Raw genomic sequence first — 20,433 nt, 5'->3', positions numbered from 1 at the left:
ACTCTGGCCTATGGTGCCTGGCCTGGTCCTGGGGTCCTGTGGCACGTGGGGACCCAGGAATGCTCTCCAGGGCACCCCAGTATGTTCCCTGCAGAGGGTGAACAGCAGTGTCCCCGTGTCTCTGCTGGTTGGCCTGCTGGGCGGGTGCCGGCACAGACCCGTATTCACATCGTGGGCCCTGAGGATGCAGAAGAAAGAAGGACTAGAGGTTCCAGACGCTTGATGAGGGTGGAGGGACGTCCCCCAACCTCCTTCCCTAGTTCTGGGAGTCCGAGAGAGTTCCGGGTGTCCTTGTGGGAATTCTGGGGCTCCTTCACACGTCCGGCCAGCAGGTGCCAACTTGGCCAGCTCCTCCCTCTCCCTGTGTCCTCCCCACCACCCCAGGCCAGCCACACCCAGCCGAGTCCTGGAGGGCAGAGGCCCCCATCCCAGCTGCCCGCCCTCTGGGCCTGGCTAGAGTAGTCACAGGATGGCCGGGAGGGCCCCCCATTCCGCCAGCTGGCCCTGCTTACTCGTCACCCACGAGTGTGCGAGGCAGCGTGGCAGGAGCCTGGGGTAGGGCCTTTTGAGAGACACTCGCTGGGCAGACTCACTGGGCGCAGGAGCTACTTAGCGCCACCTTCCAGGGCAGGTGCTAGGAGACAGCCGAGGAAGGGGAGGCTCAGGGGCACGCAGGCCTGTCGCAGTCAGTCAGTAGTGGGGTCAGGATGAAAACTCAGGTCTGCCCCCCGGCTCGCCCCTCCCCTGCAAGGCCTTTGGAACGAGGAGACCTCGAGACCAAACCCAGAGTGGCTGTGGACCTGGTCCCCGGGGGACTGCAACCCCCAACACCCCTGCTCACTCCTGCTCTTCCCCAGCACCCCTGCTCTCACACGCTTGTTGAAGACACCGAATAAGACCAGCTCTGCAGAGAGGGCTGAGTGGCCAGACAAGAGGTACCCCGCTACTACCGGTCCATGATGCGAGGACATGGGATGTGACTGTGTCCCCTGTGGGGGTGCCTCCCCCAAGAGCTTTGCTGGCAGGCTTGGAGGGGGTGGGGGCAAGTCACCATGCCCTGCGGTCCGGCCACACTGCCGAATGTCCTATCCTGCAGGGACATTGCAACGTCCGGCAGCCACCAGATCCTCAGCCTGTTTTTGGCTCTGAGGGTCCCTGATGTGACAAATTCATTTTGTTTTGATGTCATATCCCAAGCACTAACACCTCATTCATGAAAGGGGCCTGGGCTGGGAGTCAGGAGCCCTGGGTTCTAATCCTGGTGCTGCTATGAGCCAACGGAGCATGTGACTTGCTCTGTCTGGGCCTCAGTTTCCTCATTTAAATACAGAAGCTAGTCAGTTCATGCTTCCTTCAGGTTCCCCCTGGCGTGGCTGGCCTGGGAGGCTCTGCTCTGCACCCAGCCCCTGGCAGGCTCCAGGTGCAGAAGGCAAATGGGCTCAGGGGCCTCAGGGGGGATGCTACTGGGTGGGAGTGTTCACCTCCGTGTGCTCCCAGGGGCCCAGGGGCATGGGGGGGGGCTGCCATTTGGCAGAAGTAGAACCTTTGGGACGCTATCCCTGCACAACAAGACAGAGAACAGACTGGATTTTGCAACTCTCTGAGGCGTTGCAAACAAGGTGTGGCTGATTCTCAAGGGCTTCTCATGGGCCTGGTGTGGAGGGGGGTTTCTCAGAACTGGCTGCTCGCTGAAATGGCAGGGCTGGGCACTGTTCCGGGGCAGGGGCGGGTGCAGAGGGAAGCCACCAGCTCCACGGAATGAATGCCGTGTCTTGCCCAAGCCGAGGGGCAGCCAAAGAGCCCGGGCTTTGGGGCTGGAGACCTTGAACTCACACCCAGGAAATGAGGCGTCTGTTAGTAAGTGAGCCTCCGGCAGTGAGTCAGGTGTCAGGTCCCTGCAGAGCCCAGGGACAGGGGTGGGGGGCACAGGGCTGCCAACGGAGCCCTGGCCCAGCTGAGTTCTGATCCCAGCTCTGCAGCGATTCTCTGTATGGTCTCAATAAGGTGCCTGACCACTCTGCTTCCTTTTTGTCACCTGTGACACAGGAATACTGGTGACCGCTCTGAACGCCTTCTGAGATTATCGTTAGGGTCAAACCAGAATGGCTTTTGAATATCAAGGAACTTGGAGACCTTTGCCAGTGCTCGAGCACCATCTCCTGAAACGGCATCGAAGGCTGACCGCACTGGGCAGCCTCCCGCTCTCCTGACACCTGGTGGGGGGCGGGGGGGGGAGGCAGGCCCTGACTCCCCCTCACCGAGAAAGTACTAGAAGCTCAGAGGGGTGAAGCAACGAGACTAGGCGCTGGGGTTTCTGGGGCTCCAGCCCTCCTCGGTGCCATCCCTGATGGGACCCGCGGAAGCGGACTAGATGACTTTGTGGACCTTGAGGCCCAAAGTCTGGCCTCTCACAGATTCCTCCCTTCCTCCTGCTCAGGGGGACATCTGGAGAGGAGACGAATCTGGGGGAGATGTTAATTAGTTCTGACAAATTAATAAAGAAAGCCTAATTTATTCTCCGGATCTAATTTCCTTCCCCGCGCTTTATTTTCCTACTGCTCGGGAAATGGAGGGGAAAGGTGGTGGCGGCGGGGTCATCTGAAGACGGGAACAGCCCGAATCAACCTGCCTCGTCCTCGCTGGCCACCCGCCCCGCCCCACCCCTCCCCACCAGTGCTCCAGGAAGCCAGCCCCGGACATTAAGCTGTCAAGCCACTCCCAATTATCTCCCTCTATGCCCGCCGGCTCCTGGGGCGACAGTTGTAGCAAGCTGGCGTTGACTCATTCTGTCACCGGCCTGCCCTGCTTTTGGGAAAATGCAATTTAATGAAGTCCGATGGCAGGGCTGGGGCAGATAGGGTCCCAGGAAGAGGGTGGCACCAGCTTGGGGATGGCGGGTCCTCTCCTCTCTCTGTGGGGCAGGGTCTTGGATCCGCCTGACATTATGTCATCTTCGGTGCCCCGCCAAATGCCAGCGGGAGGGCTCGTTCCTCTAGCTTCCTTTGCCTCCACTCACCCCTTCTGCAGCTCTGCGCAGCCAAGGCATTGACCTTCTCCACAAGGGCCTCCACCTCCCCTGGCTGCCTGTTTTAATAGCGTATGGTCATGACAGCTCGGAAATTCTTCCTGCTGTTTAATCTTGATCCCTTTTGCTGAAAAGCAAGTGCACTTCCCCATGCTTTTTGATACAGAATCTGGGAGAGGGGCGGCCACGGCCAGAAACCACCAGGTCAGTCCAGGGCTGGGCAAAGAGACTAGCTATGTATTGGCGACCCAGCTCTGGTGCTGGGAGACAGCGGGTCTTCCCTTTGATTTTGGTTGGGGTGGGCTTGGCCCTGCCTTTTGCACACTCCTGGTCCTACCCGTCAGTGGCATCTGCTGGGGACTCGCGTTCTCTCTGGTTGTATAGCAGAGAGGCCCCAACTCCGGGCTCCTGGCTTCAAAGCCCAGCTCTGCCACTGTCTTGCTGTGTGACTAGACTTTCTGTTCTTGTCTCCTCGCGTATACAAAATGGAATGGTAGTAGTAACTTCCTCTTGGTTGTTGGGAAGATTCAATACATTCCTGTAAGCAGAGCGTCAAGGGCAGAGCCTGGCATGAAGAAGTGCTCAGCACACACTAGGTTACGGGGATTCCGTCCACTGTGCTTTCCAGGCCCCTCAAAGCACCATGGCCCACCAGGCCCCCCCACCTGCCCTTACTTTTTCTTCTTCCTCTTGCTCCAGCACCCTCGTCCGTTAAGCGCCCCCTAGGCCGGGTCAAACCCCCTTATGGCGCGTTCCCAGCAGGCCATCGCCTTTGGCCACTGCTACACCTGTAAGACCTTGTTGACTGTCTGTCCCCTACTAGGCCAGCGCTCCGTGAGAACACTGATGGCCCTGCCGGGGCCTGCGCTCAGCTCCTCAATCTCTAAGAGTCGACTGATATGCGGCATGACTGGGAGGCCAAGGTGCTGGGGAGCGATTCAGTGTCGCGAGGTGCTCTCGGCCGGGACGGAGGGGCAGGGTCTGCGTCTGATCATAAGCTTCTCCTGCCCGGCTCCATTCTGGGCCGCATCTGCAGGAGGCGCAGAAGTAGTTAGGAAGGGCTTCCCCGCCGGATGCCGAAGGGACAGAGAAAAGTCTTGCAGCAAAGGCAGTTAGACATCGCTGGATCTGAGACCAGCCGGCCCCTGGGAAGTCACAGCACCCCGTTCTTTAGTGCCCTTCCTGGCCGCAGAGGGCCTTGGACTTGACCACGCGGTGGAGTACAGCTAGGCGCCCTGCTTGCATCCACTGGGCACCAAGGATGGGTCAGAAGACACTGGACAGGAGCAAGTGATCCGACTCTCTAGCTGTACAGATAAGGGTTCTGAGGCCGACAGTGGCAGGGTGACCTGGCCGGCAGGTGGCTGAGGCAGGACGCCTAACTCTGAGGCCCTGTCCCTGAAAGCACGCTTGGCTCACAGTAGCAAACCTGCTCTCTGTCCGATCCCGGCATTCAATCCCCATCACCCGAGATTACTCTTAAGGTAACTCCCCCATTCGATGCTCCCAGAGAGGTCCCAATAAGATCGATTGCGTACAGCGCAAGACGTCACAACGCCAGGTTGAAGAAACAGGCGCTTGGCTCTTCCAGACTGGCCACTCCACGGCGTCCATGCCTCTTCTCCAAGGCCAGTCACTGCTTCCCTCCCCGCCAGCCCTCCTCCCCCTGGCTCTGCTCCTTCAGGAAGCCTGCCCCTGTGAGTGCCACCAGCTCCTGGCTCGAAGACCCTGCCTTGGCACCCAGTGGAAGGAGCGCCTCTAGTGGCTCACCCAAGGCCACACAGCTGGCATTTTCTGGTTGCCATCCTGTCCCTGCATGCGTACTGGAGGGCACGGCTATCTCCCTCCTCCCTCTGGATCTTCGCAGGGGCCACCCCACTTGTTTCTGGATAGAGAGCCCAGAGCTACGAGAGAAGGGCTCCCAGGGACCGAGGGCTGTCCTCAGTGTAAAAATAGGTCCCTCGGGCCCTTCCAGCTTCTACCTCCCCATCTATAGTTTGGTTTGCTAAGCACTGAGGGCTCATTGCAGGTCTGACTCTCCCCCTTAGGATGAGGGCAGGCCCTGGAGGTGCTGGGAACGCCCGGCCACATGCCCATCCAGGTGGATGGATGCAGAAACAGGGCTGAAGATGCAGCTGCGTCTGTGTGCAGGGAGGGCGGGGAGAGGGGCGGGAGGGGACCCAGCTGAGCTGGGACACAGGCGGCCGGCAGTCAGCAAGAGCCAGGCCAAGACCCGGCCTGGCCCTGGCTGTGAACGGAGAGCTCCTCCCAGGACAAGATGGTGTGCCTCCCCGGCCCAGTATCAGACCGGAGGCTGGCGGAGGCCTTGGACATTCTTCCACTCGCGGCCTGGCAGGAGCTTCTGTGTGTGGCCAGCTCCCGCCAAGACCTGCTACTCAGGGTGGGATTCTCCCAGAACTTTCCTCAAATGTAAAGGAGGGACCACCACGCTGAGATCTGGGGGCTGCAAGGGGAGGAGGTTGCGAGCACTCCGTGGTTGCTGTAAGGCAGGAAGGGGGGCCCTGGCAGGGGACAGGGCAGCCTGGCTGGTCAGGGTCAGCTCCGGTTTTCAAAGACAATGTGCACACGCACGTGTGTGTGTACAGAGGCCTACTTAAGGTGGAGGGTGGCCACGAAGGCCTCATTGAGAGAGGGGGCATTTGAGCCAAGAGCCAAATGCCAACCATGTGTCTGCTTTGGAGAACTTTCCAGGTGCAGAGGCCTGAGGTGGGAGTGCGCCTGGGAAGTCTGGCCGGTGCAGCTGGAGGGGAGGGAGCCAGGGGCCGGAGGTCCAGGGCCCAGGCTCCTCTGGGCAGGATGGGAGGGGACGGGCGAGTGAGCATAGGAGGAACGGGTCCGGCGAGGTGTGCGGGACCTGCCCCCACCGCTCTTGGGAGCTACTGCAGTCGCCTGGGACAGCTCGGCAGCCCCTGTAGAGCTGGGGAGGGACAGCCCAGGCCCCAGGGGGTGTGGCGGGGCGTGTGCCCAGGTCTCGGAGCCCCCCTCTCCCACCTTTCCAGGTGAGACAGCTGGCGGCTCAGTCCTACCTGCAGACAAGCTGGCCTCCCGTCCCAGGCCTGAAAGGGAGGTGGGAGGGGCAGGGGTGAGGAAGAAGCCCTCCACAAGACAATGGCCTTGAGCCAGAACACGAGGGATGCTTGTTCTCCTTTATTTATGATAGTTGTTGGGAGAAATAAAGCCAGCACCCTCCCCTTGCACCTTTCCCTTCCATCCCCACCTCTTCCCTGGGCACAGGCTTTCTCCTGACACACAGAGATCAAATAACTTTTTACTCAAAGGGAAAGATATTATCTCCCCTTACAATTCAGCACCAACACCAGCAGACCGACATCCCCAGATTAAAAGGCAATTAGGCAGCTTTGTTTTTGGAGGGCCAGAAGGTCTGCTTGGCACCCTCCTTGGGAACTGGATCCCACCGTGGGGAGGGCCTGCGGCTCTGGTGACTCCCCGTGGAGAAGGCTGCTGGCCGTGGCTTGGTGCTACCCTGTAGCCTGGCCCCCCAGCGAGCAGCACTGTAGCTTTTCTCTGCACGCCCTTGCCCTTGGAGAGTGAAGGCTATGTCTGTGATCCGCCTGCCACCCCCCAATACAGCACCGATGGCTCTCGAGCCGTTTCAAACGGACCTGCCCGCACCAGGGTTTCCAATCTTTTGGAAATGACATAAAAAGACGAGGAGGGAAGGGGCCTCGGGTCCTTCATTTGGTTGACTGTGCCGATAGCACGCGTGGCAGTTAAGGCCCACACAGCCCCTTCAGAGCATCTATGTCCCGGCTCATTGAATCCTTGGAGTGGGTAGTGTTACCCAATTTTATGCTCAGGTGGTCAACATGCACAGGAGCAGAAACTGAGGGACAGAGAGGTGGTACAGGAGGACATCCAAGGCACCAAGCTAGGCTGTGGCAGGCAGCCCCCCCCCACCCCTGCCTTCAGCTCCATCGTTTGCCTTCCAGTAGTTTCCATGTGTAGAGGACAGTGGGATCACTGCCACCCTTGCCATCTGGGGTGGTCAGGGAAAGTCCATCCATCCTTCAATGGCCCTTGAAGGATAGGGAGGCTTTCATCAGACACAGGTGTAAAGGCCACCATGCTCACCTCGTCGTAAAGCTCCCTGGGCAACGGGGCCCCTGTTCTCCCCACCAGCCTCCGCCTTCCCCTCCCCCGTGCCGGGCTCTCTCCTCCAGGACACTGTGGGCTCTGCCTTGCCTCTGGGCCTCTGCATAAGCTGTTGTGTCTGGGCACCCTCCTCTCCCGTACCCACCGCCCTCGCTTTCTAGCTAAGGGTGACCCTCTGCTTTCTTTTGCTGCCCCTCCCCCACACTCAGCCGCCACTCTTTGGCCAAACCTTCCACCCCATCTCTCATGCTAGTGACCACCGAGGTCCTCCACAAAGGCTGCGTAGCTGAAGGCACGACACCTCCCCACCTTCTGTCACCTTGAGGATCTGCGTGAAGGCAGCTCTGAGACGCAGCAGTACCCAGCCAGTCTCGGCTCTGTCAGGATGCTGAAACCACCCCTCCTTCCAGGTGCTTCTCCGGGGTCACCTCTCCCAGATGCACCCTACTGGCCCTGGCTTTCCAGTCCCCTTTCCTTTATCTCTGAAGTGTTGCCGTGTGTATACCGAGTCAAGCACTGTGCCAGCTTGGGTAGAGGTGACAGCCGTGGTGGCTGGTGGTAAGAGGCGGGAGAATGCATAGAGGGATGAGAAAGAATAAGGCATTTGCTTTTTCTCTAGAAGCTCCGTCTAGCAGGGAACCCAGACGTGAAAACAAATAATTCTTGAGTTAAATGCTATGTTTCGTTTGTTTTTTGAAGTATGAACCCAAAGCGATGGGCATCCAAGAGGAAAAGTGATTCTAAGGGTAACGGAGGGATCGGAGGAGAAGGAGGCGTTTAGCTGCATCTTGCAGGGTAAGCAGGAGCCCCTCAGAGAGAGAAGAGGGAACAAGAACAGCGCGGTGTAACGTTGCTGAGCACTGGCTACTGGAGCACGGGTGAGTGGGCGGGAGACGGGTGCCATTTTATAAAGAGCTCTGTAGGCCACAAGGGTCTGCATGTCACCCTGTAGCAACCGGGGGCCACTGACGCTCTTTAAGCAGGGTGGTGACACAGAAAGAGGCATGTGGAATGTACAGTGAAAGGCATCGGCCGCAAAAAGGCCACAGAGCGTGACTCCACTTATAGGAAATGTCCAGAACAGGCAAATCCGTAGGCGCTGAAGTAGATTACTGGTTGCCAGGGGTTGGGGGGAGGGGTGGCGAAAATGGGGAGTGGCTGCGGATGGGTACAGCGTGGCTTTTTGGGGTGATGAAAATGTCCCGTCAGGACGTGGTGACAATCACCCAACTCTGTGAATATACTAAAACCACCGCATTGTGAACTTTAAAATGGTGAATTTTATGATATGTGAATTATATCTTGATGAAAACAGGGGGAGGCTCACAGAGAAGAATGGATGGTGGGGAGCTAGGTCCCACCTCTGCCTAGGCTGGCCACTGGGAGACCCTCTGCAAGGCTGCAGCACCCCCAAATGTAGGGCTCCCTGCTTGGCACAGCTGCTCTGAGCAATGACCTTCTCCAGGGTACAGAGCACTGGAGACGAGACCCCGGGACCACCTCCCCATCTGGGGCAGGCTCCCCGGCTCCCTATGCGTAAGAGGTGTGGCCGGCACCTTTCGCCTGGGACCTGGGCAACAGACAGGTCACCTGACAAGCCCCACCACTTAATTTTGAAGACACGCAGGTCCCCTGGTAATAGAGCAGGCAGGGAAGAGGCTTTACCACAGACGGAGAAATTAGGGCAGAAAATAACACCACGAGAACAGAACTGTCCAGAAATAGGAGAGACAGAGCCTCACTCACGTCCCAGTGTGTCGGGGCCTGTCTGAGCTCCTAGGGGCCCGGGGACCGTCCAGCCACAGAGCCGCCAGTGTCTCTGCTGGGCTCTGAGCTCTTTTATGTGCCCACTCTGCGCAGCAGGGTCTGAGGGAGACCCCTGGGGAGCAAGGTGCTCGGACAGAGTCCTTTGTGTGTGGTCCTGAGCAACTGCAGCAGGGCTGAGAGCACTCACTCCCAAGGGTGGGAGGCAAAGGACCTCATCCTCAAAGTCCTATTACCTGGAAGGTCTGGGGACTGATGCTCCCTGGACACCAGCAATGGGAGGGGGGGAGGGGAGGAGATGGACCGGCCATCCCAAGTGGGTTGAAACTTCTGATGCTTGAACAGTGGTGTGTGTGTGTGTGGGGGGGGTCCTTGGTTGAAGATTTTGACACTGGGGTGAAGAAGAGGTTTGGAGGCCGGGGTGGCTGAGGCTTGGAAGTATAGGAAGAGCTGTAGCCTTTCAGGTCTCCAGGTTTCCCTTCCAGGAGGGCAGGCAGAGGGCAGGACCAGCCCCCCGGTCTGTGTGGGGGCAAGTGCTTATGAATGGACGCCGGAGGAAGCCCCAAGCAGCCTGGGGGAGCAGGGCTGGCACAGGAGGGTGAGGCCGGGGCTCCCGACTCCCCAGTGGGCAATAGCTTCATTCTTACTCCGGGCTTGGGCGCGAGAGCAGGGCAGAGAGAAGGCGAGGCGGAGCAGGTGTGAGGGGGAGGACCTCACTGATTTTTCCCAGCATCCCCTAGGCCACTTCTCTCACTACAAACCTCAGTCTCAAGCCACTTGGTTGTCATGGAAACAGGCGGAATAGAACAGATGGTCTCCACTAGCCAAATTCCAATTAAACAGGGCAGAGATGGATGGTGAAGGGGGTGTGATGTGACTAGGCCACAGAGGGCTCTGTCCCCAAACCCAGCCCGGCGACCCTGGGCTACCTGAGGATGGACAGGAAGCCCCTGGTCCCTTCCGGCAGACCAGGGACTGGGATCAGAAGGACGTTCCGGGAGGTGGGTGGAGAAAGCTGCCCACAGGAGAGTCCCCACACAGTCCCCTCTAACCTCACCCCTTCGCAAAGGTTGAGGGAATGCCACTTTGGAGAGGGACGGTATGGTGGGGGGGGGGCGGCGCACACATTTAAATCTACAGAAACTCTGGAACAGAGATGCACGTACGCACACATGTACACCCAAACATCCATGTGCAACGAAATAACGCTGTACACATATACACGGGTATGTACGTGGATGTGTGCACGCACAGAAACAAGGGCACGTGCAGAAAGGTTAAGCAAAGCCATTAATCAGAGACACGCTTAGAATAGTACAAAGAAAATGCTTTGGAAAACAAAATAAGTAATTTATTTCAATTTATTTAATAAACACGTATTAAGAAAGCAGGAATTGTAAACACACACACACACACACACAGGTGTGCACACGACATGGTCCCAAGGCTCAAGGACGCAGGAAACATTAACTAATAATGTGGTCCGTGTGCTATGGCAGGACTGCTCGAAAATGCCATGACAATACTGGGTTGGAAATGATGAATTTGAGGCAGGGGATTAGGAAAGGAAGGATCCTGAAGGATGAGAGGACCCTGGCCAGGCCACGAAGTGGGGCCCGCCAAGCAGAGGGACAGCAAGAGCAAAGGCCTGGTGGGATGCAAGGTGAGAGATGGCAAGCAGAGGGCACGAGCTCGGCGCGGGTGGGGACTGGACACCACACACGGACACACGGGCCAGCACGCGTCTGCCTGTGGAACAGCACAGCCGCGCCCGACCTCACACACACAGCCACAGAGCCCCCCCTGCTCCCCCAGGGCTCGGGGCCCAGGAGATACTCAGCAAATGGGAACGGCATGAGAAAAGATGCTTTTGTTTGCTGCAAACAACATGAGGTGGGTATGGGAGGTGTCAGGAGAGAGGGAAGCATCGGGAGTTTGCACATCTTGGCTACGGGGGTTACGCAAAGTGCCAACAACACGGAGAGGTGCGCAGAGGAAGGAAACCTCATCGCTTACTAGGGGCTGAGAAGGAGGGAAGCCAGCCCGCCCCCATCTGTCTGCTGTACATTTATGGAGCACCTACTGTGTACAAGGTATTGAGCTAAGACCTGCAGAGATCTTAAGGCTGAGCCATCTTCTTCAAAGAGCTCAGTGTCGGGGGCGAGGGGAGGAGAGAAAGTACTAGATCACGCAGGAGGTTCTGAGACTTGAGGCTAATGGTTCTCAACTGGGGGTGACTCCGCCTCCCGGGGGCATTCAGCAATGTCTAAAGGCATTTTTTACTGTCACATGGTGGGGAGTGAAGAAGGACACTGCCAGCCTCGACTAGGTAGAGGTCGAGCATCTTACAGTGCACAAGACAGCCCCGCGTAAGAAAGAGTTACCTGGCCCCAAGCGTCAATAGTGCTGGCTGGGGCTCAGAAACTGGGACATGGACCATGGGGTCTGTACTCAAGCCAGCAGCACCAGGGAGCTTACGAGAGCTCCGGACAGAGCAGGGCTATGACATGCTTCCACTTCTTGCTGTGACTGGGGTGTGTGTGCAGGCTGCCCAGGAACGGGGAGAGGCCCCCACGATGTCTCAGAGGGTGGTGGTTGTGGATGGGTGTGGGGCCGCTTCAGTCACTCCTACTCAGACTCCAGGTCTCAGCCTCAAGGTCATGGACCCAGGTTAGGGCCCCAGTGTCCCCTTCACAGCCCTGTGCATTCTTTAATCACTTGGGAAAGTCCCTGGACCGCTCTGTGCATCTCGGTGCCCAGCGAGCAGGGATGACACCTCTTTGGAGCGCAGGGCATCCCTACCAGCTCCCGCAAAGGGTTAAAACAGGCGGGAGAGGCCCCTCTTTCCCACCTGCCCTTCCCCTGATCACACAGCTTATAAAAACAGGTCTCGAAGGAGCTGTTTGGGTGCCCATTGGCCAGCATAGCACCAGGGATCCTGAGGAAGAGGCCCGAAAAACCACACAACGATACAGCAAGGTTACTAGCAGATGGAGATGAAAATGTCACCCCAAAGCCCAAACTCAAGGATGCATGGCCCCCTCTCCTCCTCACCCGGAACCTCCAATCCTGTTTCCACTTGGGGAGTTACCAGGTCTTCAAGTGCCCCCTGAAACACACTGGCCTTTCAATAAAGCCGTTAGCCTCTGTTTGAGCTGCTTAAGGTACTTTTTCTTGACACAGGGGACCTGGCACATGTCGATAAACATCTGTTGACTAACTGACCTCACCTAAAGGATTAGGGAAGCATTACCCACAGGGTCACCCCAAGGTCGGCAAGGTCGGCCAAGTGAGTCAACAGAGGCCAGCGGCCCTGCTAAGGAGACGCCTTCTGGGGTGGTCGGGGGGCCTGCCCTTCCAGCAGGAAATATCTAGGGGCATCCAAAGAGAAGAGGGAAGGCTGGCTAAAACAGGCCACTAATCTCTCTTGAAGATTAAATACCACACTGGCTCCAGAGACCAGAAACCAGCTGGGGGGAGGGGAGGTGGCGGCCCAGGGCAGGGGCAGAGATGGGGGCTTCGTTTTCAGAGGTCTGGGCAGAGCCTAGAAGGTAGGGGCGGGGGAGCTAAAATTGGGGAAAAAACACTAATGATTAACCAGAGCCACTAATTATTAACCAGCTAGACTCTGGGACTGGAGGGCTCCATTTCTGGCTTCACCCCTTGACTGGTGTTGAATCCCAGGCCTCGCTAGATCTCCCTGCCCCTCCTCCTCCCCTGGAGACTATCTCCAGCCTGGCCTTGCGGCTTTATCTTCCAGTGCCCTGCCCCCTTCCCTGGCGGTGGTGCTGCTATTGAACATCAACCCCTGCTCCCACCCTGGGAGGGTGATGGGAGAGACTGATGACAAGTGATCGAAACTATTATTTGGGGCAGGTCCCATGCTTAGTCGGGATGACTCGAAGGCACCTGTGTCCTTGGTACCCATCCCCTCTTGGCTTCCACCTCCAACCCTCCTCACCCTCTGGAGGGCAGCTCAGCCCCTTATCTCTCTCCCTGCTCAGCCTCAGGGTTTGGCAGGGGGAGGCAGGAGGAGTAGGGAAAAGGAGGGAAGGGGAGCTCCCAAATGAGCTGCTAGGGAGGGGATCTGATGACAGGTAGGTCGTGGGAGAAGGGGTTGCAAGCTGAGCCTCCTGGGGCTGGGGCTGAGTGGGGCCGCTGGGGTTCCGGAGGGAGGCTTCTGGGTTACCTTCAAGATAGAGGGAAGCCCAGATCCTCCAGGGGCGAGAGCCTCATCTAACAACTGGCCACAGGAGTCCAGGGTTAATTCAGTCTCCACTGAGAAACACAGAGGGCGGGTCACAAGGGCCTGCCTGGGGGTCTCTGTAGTGCCTGGATGGAATGGATGAACTGCCTGCAGGGTGGGGGCCCCCATCACAGCCTCTGCATCACAGTCAGACAGCGGGGTGGGCTGCCTTACCCTGCCACATGCCTCAGCTCGCCCTCTGAGTGCAGCGACCCGCCGCAGAGCTGCTGCCCCATGTCGCGAGGCACTAATGGGCAACATTAGGCACTGCCAGATCACACCACGTGGGTGTCCCTGCGGTGCCCTGCCTCCCACGGGTGACCACACCCATCCAACTGCCCCCCCCCCCCCATCAAGGCACAGGCTACTGGGAGAATTAGGGGCTGCTCCTGTCGTCTCCAGGGCGAAGTGACAGCAGGCAGTGGGCCCCCCTCCCCGCCGCCCTCCCCATGCCCTGAATCTGTGCAATATGCTCCCTTTCTCAGGCCCTTCTCTCCCCATCACCAACTTAATTCCTTAATTCCCACTGGAGATAAGCGGATCTTTCACTGCAATTTATTGTTAATCCAAAGGAAAACAGGGTTCGGAAGGGGTGAGGTGGAGGTGGGGAAGCGTGAAAGCGCGGACCCACACTGCCTCCTCCCTGATCCTCGGAGGGTGGTGGCGGCCGGGGAAATCCTCGGCCAGAAACCTCGGGCAGGTCAGCCCATATTTGGGGCATCACACCCGCCACCGGGGATCAAGACAACCTGGTTCCCCGGAGCGCACCTCAGATGTCCAGGTGTATCGGGTCTGGTCGGAAGCACTCAGGGGAGAGAAGGCTGAGAGCTGGAGACTCTCTCAATGCCTGAAGTACGTCACATGCGAGATCAGATGTGCTCCACGAGATTCCCAGGGGGCGGCAGCAGGATTAATGGGTGGGGGCTTCAGACATGCAGCTTTCAGCCCAGTGCAAGGGAGGATCCAGGGCAGTGAGAGCTGTAGGGGCTTCCACGGGAGGGTGGTGAGTTCCCTATCGTTGGGGGTATTCATGCTGAAGCTGGATGTTCAACCAACTGGTCGGGATGCAGTTGAGGGGTTTTAAGAAATATATCATTTGACTCTCCTTCTAATGCTCGGTTTCTCCTGACTTACTCTGTCTATCCTCCACAGGGAAGGGAGTTACCCTCAGATGATAGCCCAGCTGGGAGGCTCTTTTTGAATCTGAGGATGGGAGGGGGACGCACAGGCTCAGATGTTTAACCCACCTCTAAGGGTGCAGCAGAGTGCAGTCCTGTTCCTAGCCCCTTCACAGCCAAGCAGGGAAGGCAGTAGGAAGAGTGACGGGTTTGCTTGGGCCTTGCTCGTTCTCTCTACCTCCCAGCCACTGTCCGGTGTGCATTAAAACATCTGCTGTGTGTGAGGTCGGAGGGCAGGCACATCTCCTGTTAGCAGGGAAACCCCAGGAGGGGATGTTATATTTACTGCTCACCTCTGCCCCCCCCCCCGCCCCCGCCCCGGCGTGGGCCAAAGGACACGCTGGTGCCCACACTGTGAGTGCAGGAAGTAGCCTGTGGCAACGCACACCCGGGGTGTTTGGGGTTCCCATGAGTGCTGGCATCCAGCACGCTGGGTGGCCAGAAGGCTGCGCATGGGGCTCCTTGGTTGAGGGCACATAACTCTTGCTTCCAACTACTCTTTAGGCAGAGAGCTCAGGATGGCTCCAAAAAGCTACCAGGCATCTTCCCAGGTGCCCATCTGGAGGTGGGGGTGGTCTTCCAGCAGCCCGAGAGAGCCTGGGCAGGCGATGCACCCTGCCTAAGCTGAGAAGTGACAGTAACCCAGCCGAGGGACCCCTGCCGTGTGCTGGGCTGGGCTGCCCAGTCCCAAGGAACTGCCCCCTTGCTTTGATGGAGGCTCTGGGACCAGCAGCAGCTGGTAATAACCAAGTGGTGTGAAGGCTCTATGCTCACCACATCACATGCGTTATTTACCTTTTCTAACCCTCTCATCCTCACATCCCCACTTTCCACTGAAGGGAACTCAAATTTAGAGGAGACCAGACGCAGATCCCCATAAGGACCCATGTAAGTAATAAGAGACAGAGACCACGTGGTGAAGCAGCCAGTGGGTTCAATTTGCTGGGCCGGGGGTGGGGGTGAAGGGGTGGAATAGTCCAACCAGTTGTTTGTGATCCTATAGACAAAACAATTATCCAAGACTGACCTTCTGCATTCTCTAACTGGCGGCTAGGGGGTAGTGTAGACCCCGCCTCGGACAGTCATCATCTTTGATTGCCTGCCTCTTCCCCCCACTTCCTGCCCCTGCCCCCCAGTATCCAGGCTCTGCCCATTCCCCTCGCCCAGCTGGCTGAGAGCCCCCTGCCTTCGTGGGGGAAAGGATGGCAATCAGAGTCTAATCAGGAGTGCGCGCGCACACACACAAACACCCCATAAACCTCTCTCATGCACACACAGAGGACATAAAAACACTTGTAAAGAAACACATAAAGCAGCACAAATTATCATTACAGCTCGAGCTGTGTACACAAGTGCCGAGGGGGTACGAGTGATGCAGGGAGAAGGTGGGAGAGGAGAGTCAAGCCATTTCCTGGGCAGGATGTTTCTGAGTGTGTGTGTGTGTGTGTGTGTGTGTGTGTGTGTGTGTGCGGGGGGGGGTGGGTGCCGTCCCCAGATGAGTGGCCTGGTGGCCCTGTCTGCCCCTGCTCCAGGCTCTCTGGGGATAAGGGGAGCCACAGAGGGCCTTCCCACTCATTGCTGCCACAGTGCCNTGTGTGTGTGTGTGTGTGTGTGTGTGTGTGTGTGTGTGTGCGGGGGGGGGTGCCGTCCCCAGATGAGTGGCCTGGTGGCCCTGTCTGCCCCTGCTCCAGGCTCTCTGGGGATAAGGGGAGCCACAGAGGGCCTTCCCACTCATTGCTGCCACAGTGCCAAGAGGTGGGTGCTAGGGATGTTGGGCCTCCCTCCACCATTGCTGCGCCCTTGGGAGGGGCAGGGAGGCCCATCATCCGACTCTGGGGGAAGGGAACTCAGGTTGAGAAGGGGGCTGGGTGGGCTGGGGCAGGCACAGGGAGCAGGGGGCTGGTGCCTAAGTTCCCTAAAGGCCCATCCATCAAGCGAACGGAGATAATCAGAGTGCTCAGCCGGCCCAGGACACTGATTACTCTCCAGGCACCATAAACACAGGGAATAAATCTGGGAAGGGGCTGGGTAGGGGGGTGGCTCGGCAGCAGGGCTGGTCACCCTGCCTGGGAATGGAGAGGCGGCCCATCCATCATTCTGAGAGATGTAGCTATCTAGGCCAATGAGATGGAGGACAGCTCGGGGGGCGGGGGAGGTGGGCAATCATAATAAAATAATCCTGTGCAGTGTGGCCGCTGTGCTCTGATCTTATTTACACTCAGGAGGAGCCTGCCCCTGTCTCCGCTCCAATTTTACCCAGGAGCCACTGCAGAAAGCTTCTGCCATTGACACCAAATTCTTGAAGGATGCCTGACCCGCAGGGTAGGGAAGGGGCGTGGAGGTGGTGTGGCTCAAGAGCAAGGCTGGGTATCCGCAGGCCCGGGCGATGCTGCCTTGAGCTGACAGGCGCCCGCTCCTTAGGTTTGGAGGGGGCCCAGGTGGGTCTTGAGCCCCCCATCCTACTACTGCTTCCAAGCACTTCCCGGGCGCGATGCAGATTCTGGGCCCAGGAATCAAGCGCACAGTGCTGGCCTGCGTCTGGGCCACAGAGGCCGCGCCGTAATTCAAGCTAACGGAGCATGGCTAATCTAGAACAGCAGAGGGTCTGCGAGGAATTTCTCTTTGGCGTCGAAACCTATCAGATGACTGTTTTGCAGCCCAGTTACCTTCCTAATTAAGCAAGTTTGTGCAGCCTGAGTCCTCGTGGTGAGGTGCCGGGTCAGGGTGTGCTGAGTGGAGCATCGGCCCTGGGTCACCCTCCAGAGGACAATCTGCATGTGAGTGATCTGCAGGTCACTTAGTCCTCAGCCACGATGTCAGAGAGCATTTTGATTTTTCTGCTTCCATGCCCCTCTTCCCTGGGACAGCTCTCTACGCCCCGGCCAGCCGGCTCTGAGGCTGCCATGCCTCTGTCCTCAGCTCCCTGATCTCTGAAGCGGCCTGGGGCAGAGGAAACACCGGCCCTTTCATCCCAGGGGATCAAAGCAGCCAGCACAGGTGAACACCCTAAATCCTCCCCACCTCCCCAGGTAGGGGCCCCTCCCTTGCCATCTTTTGGGATCTCTGGGTGAGGGCAAGTGACATCAGAACCTTCCAGAAGCTTTGGATAGGTACTGGCATAGGATCAGCCTGCTGAGCTCTGGACCCACCCAGGACCAGGGGCCTGCCTGGGAACACCTGCTGGGGAGGGTTCCGGCAGCCTTGCTGGGAGAAGCTATTACACCCAGCCCTCATCTCGCTAGTGAAGCTTGGGAGGAGCCCCCCAGTGGCATCGGTGATGCCCGAAAGTTCAGGGGATGAAGCAGTGATGACGCTGAGCCATTTCTTCCCAGCATAGCCGCATGCACACTCCCAAGAGGAAACCGTGGTCACACAGCGTAATGGCTGTACTTCCTGCACCCGGAAGGTAGCCCAAGGACACAGCAATGACCACCGAGACTCGGAGGGCAGGCACTGATAACCCCACACCCTCCAGGGGCCGCACCAGGTTAGTTCTGCACCGAAGGGAGCAGGGAGAGCTGAGCAATATGAAAGGGTGGTAGGCATTCTGGACACAGGGTCTTGTGCTACCCTGGGAGCGGCTGGCTGTCTTTCTCCGTCACCCATCCATCCAGAAGAGAGGCAGCTTGGCTCAGTGGTACGATCATGGATGCTGGGCCTGATTCCTGGATCTGAATCCTGGCTTTGCCGCCCACTAGCTGTGTGACCACGGGCAGGTTACCTAACCCCTGCCTGGGCCTCATCTTTCCATGTGTGAAAAAAGGGAGACTAGAAGGACCTTCTTCTACGTGAGCTGTAATGAAAATGAAGTAAGTTATTACACGGGACGTGTTTCTAAGTGTCTGGCACCCAAGACCTCTCCATAAAAGTCTGTTATTACCACCATCGCCATCCACTGCCCAACCAACCACGTATCCGCTGGGCACGTACTGCCAGCCTACGACGTGGCCAAGCCTGTACTAGGCCCGGGGACACCGACATCCATCAGCAATGGACTTGTCCTTTCGGAGCTCTTGTCTCGGGGAGAAGATAAGTCCCAGGCTCAAATAACTATAGAGCGAGATGCACAGTGGTTAGTGCCACAGGGGGGCATGGAGGGGGGGCCAGGGGGCTCTGAGATGGGAGAGGTTATCCCCAGCTGGGAGAAGGAGTGGGTCACAAGGCTTCATGACAGAAGTGGCTCTTGATCTCAGTATTTAGATATGGGAAGTAAGGGAGAACTTTAGGTGGGGGTTGGGTGGGTGCTAGCATGTGCAAAGGCACTGAGGCAGGAAAACGGGCATGAATAGAAGGGTGTGTGGCTGGGTAGGCATGTGCAAAGGCACTGAGGCGGGAAAATGTGGGGCATGAATACAGGGGTGTGTGGCTGGGTGGGCCTGGCATGCGGGGAAGGGCATGAGAGAGGAGCTAGGGAGGGGGCAGCCATCAGATTCTTCTGGGCCTGTGACTGTCTTTCTCACATGTGCGTTAAGTGTATCCATCCAAGAAGCGGTGTGAGCAGACAGGAGCCAGACAGCCAGGAGGCAGGGGCTGCGGCAACAGTCCCACGAACAAGGGCGTTGCTACCAGGCTGGCTTGGCTCTGAGGCACCTTCTCCAACTTCCTACAGCAGCTGGAGTGTTTGCCTACAAGATACCAGGACGGAGGGAGGGCTTGCCAGGGGCGCTGCTCAGGCCCCATGAACGGAGAGCATGGAGACAGCCTCGCCGATCCCACTGGGCGCCTGCACTCCGGACCAGGGCGAGACGAGGGTCCTACGGGGGGAGCGCCAAGAGCTAGGAGAGATCTCTAGTCCCCTTTTCTCCCGAGCAAGGCTGACTCGCGTCTGCCCGAACAGATCGGCCCTCCCATCTCCGCTGACTCATTTGGCGGGCAAGGCGGCTCACACGCCAAAGCGTGGGCTGGCCTGTGTGACCCTCCAGGGGAGCCTTACCCAGTGAGCTTGTGCGCACTAAGAACGAGTTATCTGGGCCTGTCCCTTACTTTCCTCCATAAGATTGAGGTACCAGGAAGGGGCAAGCTTTCCTTTGCTCTGGTCTTGTTTTCTTCATGGTGATGACCACTGGGCCTTGGTGGTATTTTGGCCACCAGCAGGTATGTGCAGGATTACAGGAAAAGAGAGATGGAGCTAAAGCAGGGAGGGAAAGGTACAGGCAGAGAGGGGGCTGGCCGTCAACGGGCACTAGAATCTGCTAAGCAAGAAATAATCCCGGCTCTGGTGGGAAGGACCCCATAATGGCCCCCAGGCCCCCAACACAGCAACTGGGGGCAAGTTACTCCACCTCAGGGAGGGCTGTGAGACCAGTAAGCCCCTGCCCTGGGGGAAGTGCACCTTTAGGGGAGGAACATGTTTCCACCATGGGCTCCCCAGGTCTCTGCCCCCGCGGGGCAGAAGGATGGGCCAAGATTCAAGCCAGAGTGGCTGTGAGGAAGCCAAACTCCCTCCATCTTTACTGCTGGGATGTGACTCTCAGACCTCAGGTGAGGGTGGGGAGCCATCCTCTGTCCCCAGAGGCCCCTCTCCGCAGGACGGTGTTTTGCTAAGCTTCTCAACCAGCTCCAGCCAAAGTGGACTCCTATGAACAGCCCTGGAGGGAGCTTCTCCCCTTCAGGCAGGGGACAGAACTGAGGGTTCAAGTGGGTGGGAGGGAACCCTTGTTTACTGCTTGGAGGAGCATAGGATGCTTTGGGAGCACTTCCCAGGATGGGGAGTGGGGAGGCGAAGGACTCCATTTAAGCCCACAAATCGAACTCTGTCTCCCAATGGGACGTTCTCATGCCCATGGCCACTGGCCTGCTTTGCTTCCTGGGCCACGCCTGCAGCTGTGTCCCAGAGGAGCTCCCAGCCAGCGGAACTAATGTCCTCTAATGAGATCCGGGCCAGAGTGGCCGGGCGGGTTTTATTGTCTGTGGCTTGGTAATGAGACTCCTCATAAACTGGGAATGACATGGGGGTCTGCACAGGGGTGGGGGGTGGCCCAAGAGAGGGAGTGGGCTCTGCTGCCAAATGTCACCCCATCCCCTCTGTGTGGCTCCATCGGGTCCACGTGCTCTCGGAGCACCACTCTCTGCGCCTGGGCCTGCCT

General features: G+C 58.1%; 1 protein-coding gene and 1 long non-coding RNA gene across 2 annotated transcripts in view; one reads left to right on the top strand and one right to left on the bottom strand.

Annotated features, from left to right (window-relative positions):
- The window catches only part of NECTIN1 (nectin cell adhesion molecule 1), a 62,474-nt gene that overhangs the window by 34,978 nt on the left and 7,063 nt on the right, over positions 1 to 20,433 (bottom strand). The gene's annotated exons all lie outside the window — the stretch shown is intronic.
- LOC120230005 lies at positions 9,771 to 12,074 on the top strand. Its single transcript, XR_005527894.1, has 3 exons — positions 9,771 to 9,924; positions 10,423 to 10,586; positions 11,811 to 12,074. It is a non-coding gene; the product is annotated as an uncharacterized LOC120230005 (long non-coding RNA).

The sequence above is a fragment of the Hyaena hyaena genome, unplaced genomic scaffold, assembly GCF_003009895.1.
Source record: "Hyaena hyaena isolate Hyena2069 unplaced genomic scaffold, ASM300989v1 scaffold_37, whole genome shotgun sequence".
In the NCBI taxonomy this organism is placed as follows: Eukaryota; Metazoa; Chordata; class Mammalia; order Carnivora; family Hyaenidae; genus Hyaena; species Hyaena hyaena.
Note: the sequence above shows the minus strand (reverse complement) of the source record. Positions and strands in the feature narration are given on the sequence as shown.